Source organism: Lactuca virosa, chromosome 2 (assembly GCF_052849685.1).
Source record: "Lactuca virosa cultivar CGN04683 chromosome 2, Lactuca_virosa_CGN04683_v6, whole genome shotgun sequence".
NCBI classification, from domain to species: Eukaryota; Viridiplantae; Streptophyta; class Magnoliopsida; order Asterales; family Asteraceae; genus Lactuca; species Lactuca virosa.
The window spans coordinates 84,576,603-84,587,949 of NC_136427.1; positions in this window are offsets into that span (position 1 = coordinate 84,576,603).

Below are 11,347 nucleotides of genomic sequence, written 5' to 3' on the forward strand. Positions count from 1 at the left end.
TAAAAGGGAAGCTGAGAAAGAAGTTTCGGACGAAGATGAAGGGTTCATCATGAACTCAGATGATGAGGCGATTGCTTTCTATTCAAACAATCGTGTGAAAAAGTTCTTCAAAAAGCCATTCACACCGAAGGCAAAGTCATCTGAGACAAAAGGGAATTTTATGAGTAAAAGTGTTGGGGATGAGAAAAAGAAGGAAGAGAAGAAAGATACGAAGTTTGTTGAGGGAAAAACAGAGAAGAAGTTAAAGGGAGATGCTGGGATTGATTGTCATTATTGCAACGGGGCTAATCATTTAGCTAATGATTGCATGCTAAGGAAGAAAGATGAGAAAAAGAATAAGACGAAGGATGAAGCATACTATGTGGAAAAGTTGGAGGAGGTGCGTACGAAGGCAAAGAATCTTTCATTAGTTGCTCGTGGTGAACAACAAGAAGATGGAACTTATCAAATTTGGTCATCTGGATCAGATGATGAGGAAATGCGAAATCCAACCCACGGAGCAATGTATGCAAAGATGGAAAAAGAATCAGATGAGCAGGAATACGAAATTCATGGGAGATGCTTCGTATCAAAAGCTGCTGACAAATCTCCGATGACCACGAAGGTACGTAATATTCTTGAATCTTTCAATATTCCAGTACATGCTTATAATTCTGAATTAGTATCTTTCGATGAAACTGTTACTTATTTTGATTCAATTGTGGTATCTGCTAGCAATGAGGCTAAGAAGCTGTCTATGCAGTTGCTAGAGACACAGAAGAAACTAGATTCGAAAATTACTAAGATAGATTGTTTAGAACTTCAAATAACTAATATCATGGTGGATAGGGATAACTTGTCTAGTGAATCGAAACTGTTGTTAGCCCAGAGGAACATTTACTGTAATTCGGCTAAAAGATTGTATGGGAAATTAACTAAACTACATCATTCGTGCGAAATCAGTAAAGAACAACATAGAAAAAGAAATACCTTATGAAAGAGCTACGGTAGATAATATTTCGTATGACTATGAAAAAGAAATAGCTGATTTTAACAAAGTTCTGAATGATAGGTATAGATATGGAATAGTCAAAGTAGATGAATGTCTTGATTCAACTGAATTGGTTAAAATTGTAAATGATACTTTGAATAAGTCTGAACAAATTCACATTTTGAAAAAGACTAAGAATTCAACATCTGATTCTCAATCTAATTTTGCTGATATTGAGGATAATTCTGACAATATTAGTGAAATCAATGATATTGAGGATGTTGATTGTTCTCAGTTGCCTATTATAAATGTTGCATCATCATTTAAAGGAAAAGAAAAAGGTAAGGATTTGTTGGTTGAGATTGACACTGATCAACCCTCAACTTCGAAAGTTTGTGATATGAACTTCATGGATCTCAAAGACAGTCAAACTGATGATAGTGATGATGAAGAAGAAAAGAAAATTGAGAAGGAAAAGGAAACTACAAAAGAAGAGGCAACTCCTCGAATAGTAGTTGATCAAGTGTATGGAGATACACAAAAGTTCGAAAAAGTAATGAATGAAAAAGGTGAACACTATCTTGGAACAAATACAGTGGTTTATCCAAATTTCAAATGTACAGATGATGTCATTTTTCCAAATCAAGTTTTCGTAACTACTGGAAATGTTGAAAATATCAAACCCGAATTAAAGAAGTTAATTGAGGAGGATAATTCAAAAACAAATGATGAAGGCTTTTTCGCAAATCAAAACACAGTTGAAAACAACTTAACAAAGAATTCGTATGTGTTTCAACGACAAAAACCACAAAGCCAATGGGTTGAAAAATCAAAAATTGAAAAAGAGAATACAAAACATGTTGAAAAGGAAAATGAAAAAGTTTTCAAACTAAAATCTAAGGAATTTAAGGATCAAATTGACAAATTTTCGAAGGAAAACAACATTTCAAAACGACAAGCAAGAAAGAAAATATTTTGGCAAAATGTTGAGTTTCAAAAGATGTCTGAATCACAATCAACCAAAAATGTTTTCAAAGCTAAAAATTCATCTTTTTCAACAAAAACCCAACATTCATCTCAATCAACTCATACAAGGTCTGAAGTGAATAAACAAACAAAGTTTTCGAATGTGTCTAAACCAAATTTTTCAAAAACATCAAATTCAAATCCAAAATTCTTTCAACGTCAACATTTTAAATCAACAGTTGATACGTCTTATAGTCAATCTTTTATAACAAAACCAAAAGTTGCTTTTGTTCCTCAAAAGCCAAATTTTCCTAATCATACGAAGAAACAAACACTAAAGGTTTCGCATGAAAAAGGCATAACTTCAAGGAAAAATATAGATCACTGGCTCGAAGGACGAGGAAAAGTTTATCAATCCAACAAATACTCAGAAAAACAAATCAACGAAGCTTATGAAAAGTATGTCAATACTTCTTCGAATGGAAGTTCATCCTCAAAAGATTCGAACATCTCCATCAAAGCTTGGAGACCAGTCACAAAAGCGAAGACAGTTCATTCACAAACTCAAAATGCGAAGGGTAAAGTAAGTGAACATCCGAAACCAACAAAATCTTATGTTTCGGTTCCTACAAATGATGATGTGGACATTATTGATAGTCTCAAAACTAAAGTTTGTGACTGGATCAAAAATTCTTCATTCAATTCCATGTTGAAATCTAATTTCCAAGGACCCAAAAAGCCTTGGGTACCTAAATTTTTCAACTGATTGTAGGTACTATGTGACGAGCAATATGATAACAAGTGGTACATTGATAGTGGTTGCTCTCATCACATGACTGGGAAGAAGGAAAATTTACGAGATTTTCGAAGTCTCAAAAATGTTGGAGTAGTAAAATTTGGGAACAATCAAAAATGTCAAGTCAAAGGATATGGAAAGATCACAAATGGACAATTCACAGTGAATCGTGTTGCATATGTTGAAGGTCTCCAACATAACTTGATAAGTGTTTCTCAACTTGTTGTGGGCACTGGCAATCAAGTTCTCTTCAACACAAACGAAGTCTTACTGAAATCCAAAAGGAAAGGTGACATGTTCACTCTGGACATCAATCCTATTGTAGGCAAACCTGCTGTATGCCTTCTTTCGAAAGCCACATCTGATCTAAGCTGGCTATGGCATCGAAGACTTTCACATCTCAACTTTCGTAACATCAATAAACTGGTGGTACAAGATTTGGTAAGAGGTTTACCTGTACTTAAATTTGATAATGATTCTTTATGTGCAGCTTGTGAAGTTGGCAAGCAACATAAACAAGGTCATCCAATTACGATAGATTCGAAAATTGTTGAACCTCTGGAGCTTTTACATATTGATTTGTGTGGTCCTTCGACTGTTTCAACTCTCAACAAGAAACGGTACATTTTAGTTATTGTTGATGATTTTTCCAGATTTACGTGGGTTTATTTTTCAGGCTTAAATCCGAAGTTGCACAAATCATGATTGATTTTATCAAAAAGATGGAAACAACATTAAAGAAGATTGTTCGAAAAATCAAGAGTGATCATGGAACTGAATTTAAGAACAAAGTTCTTGATTCATTTTTGGTGGACAAAGGGATTTCGCATAATTTTTCATCTCCTTACACACCACAACAAAATGGTGTTGTAGAACGAAGGAATCGCTCACTGTGCGAAGCAGCAAGAACCATGTTGGCATATGCGAATTTACCTCAATATCTTTGGGCTGAGGCAATATCCACTGCATGTTTTACTCAGAACAGATCTTTCATACACAGGCGTTTTAATATTACACCATACGAAATTCTGAATAATCGTAAACCTAATGTGAAATTCTTTCATGTTTTCGGATGTAGGTGTTTTATTATGAATCTCAAGGATCATCTTTCGAAATTTCAAGCAAAAGCTGATGAAGGAATTTTTCTTGGATATTCGCACAATTCTGTCGCATATCGTGTGTTAAATAAGCGAACACGAAAAGTGGAAGAAACTTTCAATCTCACATTCGATGATTACTATGTTAAACAAAATGAGCATAAATTTGCAAATCATCCAATTTTACAAGACACACAAGTTGAAACTGAATCTTTACAAATGGATGATATTGATTATGATTTGATTTTTGGAATTTCAGATCATGCAGTCAATGCTGAAATTCATGCTCCTGATAATCACATACCCGAATTTGTGAAGTTTACTGATGAATCAACATCAACTCCTCAAGAAATAAACGAAAGTATACAAAACAATCCAGTGGAGGGGGAGCACTTGGATTCGAATACATTAGATAATGACGAGCCTTCTTTCGAGGGGGAGAAAGAAACATTAAATGATGATGTTGAGGGGGAGCATAATGTTGAAGGGGAGCATATAGACAATATTGAAAATAATAATGATTTTGATGATGTTTGTTCGATTGCAGGTTCTGAGAATGATGATATATACGAAGATGCTCCTTTGGAATTTGATCCAGCATATCCACCAATGGAAAAATGGACAAGAGATCATCCGAAGGATCAAGTAATTGGGAATCCACAAGAGGGAGTTTTAACAAGAGCTCAAATTCGTGCAAAGAATGAGGTATTGAATACTCATCAAGAATTTTGCATGTTTAATGTTTTCATATCTAAAATTGAACCAAAAACAATTAAGGTTGCACTGGAACACTCAGATTGGGTTGTTGCAATGCAATCTGAATTGTCTGAATTTGAACGAAAAAAGGTTTGGAGATTAATTCCTAAACCTGAAAATGTTTCGATTGTCGGGTTAAAATGGATTTTCAAAAATAAAACCGACAAAGATGGAAACATTGTTCGAAACAAAGCCAGACTTGTTGTTAAAGGATATTCACAACAAGAAGGAATCGACTATGATGAAACTTTTGCCCCTGTCGCAAGACTCGAGGCGGTTCGTATATTTCTGGCTTATGCAGCTCACAAGGACTTTGATGTTTATCAAATGGACGTGAAGTGTGCATTTCTAAATGGAGAGCTTGAAGAAACAGTATACGTGGAACAACCCCCAGGTTTTATTAACGAAGAATTTCCAAATTATGTTTATATTTTAGATAAGGCAGTTTATGGTTTAAAACAAGCACCAAGAGCATGGTATACCACTCTTACTTCGTTTTTGAAACAATCTAAATTTAAACAAGGATCAGTTTATCCCACATTATTTCGAAAGAAAGTGGGGAATCATCTAATGCTTGTTCAAATTTATGTTGATGATATTATTTTTGGCTTAACTGACCCTGCTTTGTCTAGAGAATTCGAAGATTTGATGAAGAGTAAGTTCGAAATGAGCATGATGGGAAAAATCAATAATTTTCTTGGTTTGAATATTCGTCAAAACAGAGAAGGAATTTTTATCAATCAAGAAAAATATACGAAGAATTTGCTAGAAAAGTTTGGATTGACGAATGGCACGAAGTTACGAGTTCCAATGGCAACGGGCATCAAGCTAACACCGTCGTTAGATAAACCTACTATTGACATAACTTTATATAGAAACATGATTGGTTCATTACTTTATCTCACATCTAGTAGACCTGACATCATGTTTTCTGTGTGTAATTGTGCTAGGTATCAGTCTAATCCACGAGAACCACATCTCACTGCTGTGAAGAATATCTTTCGTTATCTTAAAGGAACAATTTCGTTAGGATTGTGGTATCCTTCGAAAACTGGATTCTTTGTACAAGCATATTCGGATGCAGACTTGGGTGGTTGTAATCTTGATTGAAAAAGCACAAGTGGAGGATGTCAATTTCTTGATGGCAAATTGGTAAGCTGGCAGTCGAAAAAGCATACATGCGTGTCAATTTCAACAGCTGAAGCAGAATATGTGGTTGTTGCTGCTTGCACTTCGCAAATAATATGGATTCAAAGTCAATTGCGTGATTATGAAATAAATATGAAAAAGATTCCATTATATTGTGATTCTCAGAGTGCAATTCAAATTTGTCATAATCCTGTGCAGCATTCGAAAACTAAACATATAGCTCTTCGTTACCACTTCATCAAGGATCACGTGGAAGATGGAAATATTGAAGTACATTTCGTGAAAACAACTTATCAGTTAGCTGATATTTTCATGAAAGCATTAGATGAAAAATCTCTTGTAAGAATTATAGAAGGACTTGGAATGATTGATGGAAATTTTGTTCAATGCGAAAAAGGAGAAGAGTGACTGATCGAGAATGGTTCAGAGGCTCTGAATCAGTGATCACGTGTCATCGTTCAGTGTTCAGAGGCTACTGTTCATAGTCAACGCTTCGAATTCGCACGTTTGTCACTTATTTTAAGGGTTGATTCAGTTGTTACTGTTCATAGTCAACGCTTCGACCCCTTCGAATTCGTACATTTTTCACTTATCAGGGAATGCTAAAATTTCGTGTTTTGCAACAAGTATTATTTCAAATTTTTGAAAAATCAAAAATCCAAAAAGATTTTCTTTTGTTTTGTATTTCAAATTTTAGAAAAATCAAAAATCCAAAAAGATTTTCTTTTGTTTTGTATTTCAACTTTTCGAAAAATTTTAAAAAAAAAATCCAAAAATATTTTCTTTTGTTTTTGTCTTTCAAGTTTTCGAAAAATCAAAAACATCAAAAATATTTTCATTATCTTTTGTTCTTCGTTTTCAAAAAATTCAAAACAACAAAAAGATTTTATATTTTTTCCTTTAAGAACTTTGTTGCAGATCTTTCTGAACATACGAAGAGACACATGCTTGCAGATCTAAGGTCAGGTAAATGAATCTTACAACTCTTTACATTTTACTTATTTTGAACTAGTTAAGATGTCCTTAGAAGCATGCTGCTGCATGTTGTCTGAAGCCTCCAATGACTCAATGTGTGTGTACAAAAGCCTTAATGAACTTTTCATACGAAGATTTCTTCCCAATCAGGCTTGTATTCACATTAGTCTCCTGAGCTACCTGACTCTTCTCATATGAGTAAAGAGTTTACTGTTTTGTCCAAATATAACAGAGGTACACTTCGTGTCTTCACCAATCTTTTTCATCTAAAATTTCTTTCACAATCACACACAAAGACATATGTCCGAGAGGTCTCTGATCAAACCCATCGAGACTTAGATATATCAAAACTCTGTGTTTATGATCTGACATCATGAGACCGTGATGAAAGTGAAACCCAATTTTCATTAACTTTTAAGGAATTGACGGGGAACTCAGTTCCAGATTGTCACGAAACTTTTGTTTCTGTACCAAAATTCGAAACTCCAAATCATATTCATTTCGAATGAGTGGTCTTGATCAAACATTAGAAACCCACGATGTTTGTTACCCAACAAGATCCAGCATATAAATTTTTTTCTTGAATATGATTTCCGTGTGAGTTTCATTCGAATATTCTAGTCAAATCAAAAATTTTCAAAGCAAACTTGTCACTGACTACACTGGTCAAACAAGTAATTTCTGTTACAATTACTCACCTTATGTTAAGGCTGATATGTAACGAAATTTATTAAGCCACCTATGTAGCCTTACAAAAGATGCCCTTCGAAACTTTTCTACAAGTTTTCGATTGTAATTCACGGGAACATACACAAGCTGTTGATCATCTCTCTTGATGATTAACGAAGCAACCTTTGCCCGGGGTTTAACTCCATTCGTGTCAAATTAAATTTTTGACATCACAAAATCCCAAAGTTTTTATTTCATTGTTTCTCGTCTATATTCTTTGGAACACTGCACTCACGAAATCCTTGAGGTTCTGAGTAATACCAACTCAGGCTGATGATTTCGAACTTCTGGCGTATGACTTCGCTTTTCAACCCAAAAGTGAAAGAGCCTTGCTTCCATACGAAGAGTCATAACAGTTACAAATCATCTTGGGGATAACAATACAGGCTGTTCATATGACGTATGGTATTCTGTCCGGTTTTCAAGGAGATGTGACAGTTCCTTTTTGACGCATGGCTACTTTTACGCAGTAATAGTCCGATTTTCAAGGTGCCACGTCGGATCTCATTAAATGCATCCCGCTTCAAATTCAAAAATCAGGGTTACATATAAAAGGGGATTCAAGGGTTCATTCTCAGTTTACGTGATCAAAACGAAAAATTCCCAAATTCTCTGTTCATCATCATCCTCAAACCCTAACAATGGCGACTTCTGCTCAAGTCGATTCTCATACCACTGAAGATGCCTCTTCATTACCATTAATGATGATTCAAGCAACAAACTACTATCTGGAGGGTGAAGTTTCTCAGTACCCGGAAGAACTAAAGATGCTAATCGTTGCTTTAAAGAATTCTGTCCTGTCAAAGGCGATGTTTAATTCTTTCTCGGTTCTTTTATCCTGGCTTTCACAAGCAGGATCAACTGCAACCTACAACAAAGCCTCTGATACGATCACTTTTCATCTTGTGAACGACAAAAAGGTCAGGTTATCCAAGAAAATTTTCTGTCAAATTCTTGATATCCCGAATACGCCTCCATATGTTGCTGTTACTTTTCCCCAAATTGTTCACATGTTCAATGAGATGGGTTATCAGCCACCATTGTCCAAGATAAGTGATTTTAAAAAGTCTGGTCTTCCACGACTCTGGAATTTCTTGTTTGGAATCTTTCTAAGGTGTTTAACTGGGCGTTCTGCTGGTCTGGATAAAGGAAGGATGGAAGTGTATGCCAAGGTAGCTGGTATATATTATGATCTTCAAGTAGATTATTCTACTCAACTATGGAAGGAATTTCAAAAAGGAGTAGAACACACGAATGCCACTCACGGTATTTCGTGTGCAAGATACTGGAGTCTGATTTTGCAACATTTTTACAATAAGGAAGGAATTTTGGTGCCAAATGATGAAAAAAGAGCAGTTTTCCAACCATACCACTATCCGAAGGATGTCACCGATAATGCTGATATTTTTCCATCAGTTGCTAGAATTCCAGATGCTATGCTTAAAAGAGTTGATCCTTCAAACTCTGTCTTGGTGGCATATTTGCAGACCATCGATTCTACAATTGAAACTGGCAAACTCCTAGATATCGATGAAACAAAATCCAAGAAGTCGAAGAATACTGAAACTGATTCAAAATCTTCGAAATCTCCGAAGAAGAAGCCTGCGGTTGTTGAAGTATATGTTGCGGAGACCCAAGTGATTGAGCCTATCATTGCAGAAACTCAAGAGAATGTCATTATTCCTTCGAAGACTGGAATGTTTCGAAGGATCAGAATGAAGTCTACCCATAAACGCAAGTCTCCTACACCACAAATGATTCGAAAACCCCAAATTTCACATCAAGGTGTGTTAATTAGAGAGGTGCCAGCACCGGTTTCTCTAGTGTCCAAGAAACGAATGGCTGAGGATATGGCCAAAAGGTTGTCAAAGAAAAGGAAGAAGAAGACTCGAAAGCTGGTGATTTCTACTGAGTCGACTGAAGATGATAATGAACGAATTCCTGAAACTCCTGAGCAGACTGTTGTCAAACCACCCGAAGATTCGATCGCCAAATCAGTTCCTGAGGAGGTTCGAACTTCAGGCATCCCTGCACGCGTATCTGATACGGATGCAAATGTCGATATGGGTGAAGACGGTTCGAAAAATGCAGCTTCAGGTCATACTACTTCTACTCCTTTTGAACATATTGTTTCGTTACCATTATCCACTACTCCTCTCACATCAACTACACATTCCCCAACATTCGAACATATTCTTGATCATCCTTTTACTTCCATTTTTTCTTCACAATCTACTGAGCCACCCAAATCAACTTCTCCTATTCAAGACACTCCTTTTATGGAGACAGAGACTGACAATGAAGGGTTTGGAGGAACGTTTGAAGATTTGGAATTTCACGATGAAGAAGAACAATTTCCAGATCACATGTTGATGACCATGAAGCAGTTTAAGATCTTAAATCAGAAGTTGAATTCCATACTTCAGTCTCAAGCGGATATGGGGGGTGGTTCTTCTGTTTCAAATTTGGAGGTTGACACTATGATCAAGATGTTCGAAGCCAGAATGGTGAGCAAAGTATCTGGCATGATTAAAGATTCTGAATCTCGAATCTTGGAGAAGATTGATCATAATGATCAAAACAATGAAATTCGGATTAATTCTCAGAGTTCGAAGTTTACTGGTGACCTGAAAGAGTTGAAGAATGTTGCCAAGGAAAGACATGTTCTGTTTATTCAAGATGTGAAGAAAGTTAGAGAGAATGTCAACTTGCAAATTCACGAACTTCGTGAAGACATGAAAAGAGAAATCGCAAATGTTCAACATGACTATGCGTCATTGCATCAAAAGGTTGACATCATTTGTGACGCCATCACTCGATTTGTCAAGTTGTATGAAAATTTGAGTCCTCAAATTTCTCAAATTTCAACAACAAAAAGTGCGAATTTTGAAGAAGTAATTTCTCTACTCAAGGAGTTAAAGGAACTTTCTGTCAAGCCGGTTTCGTCTCCACTGATGACTCCTGAATTTTTGTCTCAGAAGTTTATCCAATTCGAAGCCATTCTTAACAAACAACTTGCTCCTCTCTTTCGCATATCAAGTCTTCTTCCAACTACAAATGCCCCACCTTCTATCATACGGGTGCAAAGGGGAGAAAGGAAAACCAGTGAGTCGAAGACTAGTGGAGAAGATGCGAAAGTGGTGGGAAAAGTCTTTTCTTCGAAAATCCCAACAACAAACCCAGTAATAGTTTCGGCTGGGATGGTGACTTCTACAGTTGTAACAACATTACCCATTACAAGAACTTTTTCGAAAGGGATTGTAATTGGTAAATCTTCGGAGACTGGTGGAAGTAGTTCGATTCCAAAAGAAACAATTGATAATCCAGCCATGAAAGATAAAGGGAAATCAATTCTTGTGGAAAAATCAAAAGAAGAAAAGAAGGCTGAAGCTGAAGCCGAAATAGAAAAGCTCAGAATAGTTCAAAGTATAATGGCTCAGCGTGCTAATGATCCGAAGGGAATGGATAAAGGGGATCCAACGAAACAATATAACTATGAAACAATCGAAGCCAAGGTTGCATTCAATCACATGTATTCGTTTGAAAAGAAACCAAAGCAGAGTTACCTGGTCACGAATACTGATGCAAGCCAGCTGGATTTCCCGATAAATGAAATGATGTTTATCATGCCTCAGTTCAAGGCAGAAGGGAATTTTAAAAACAAGGATGAAGGGACACACATGAAAATACATTTTCATGCTGTTCTAGGAAAATCCCCTGAGGATGTTTGGTCTTTGATCAAAATCAAGAAGGTGATAAGTATGAAAAAGGATGTGGTTTTCGAAAACACAGTCCAAAATTTTAAATACGTGGTTGCCAGGGCCGATGGAAAATTTTGCGAATTCACTATTGCAGATTTTCCATTAATGAACTTGTATGATCTTATACAAGTTGCATTACTTTTGAAAG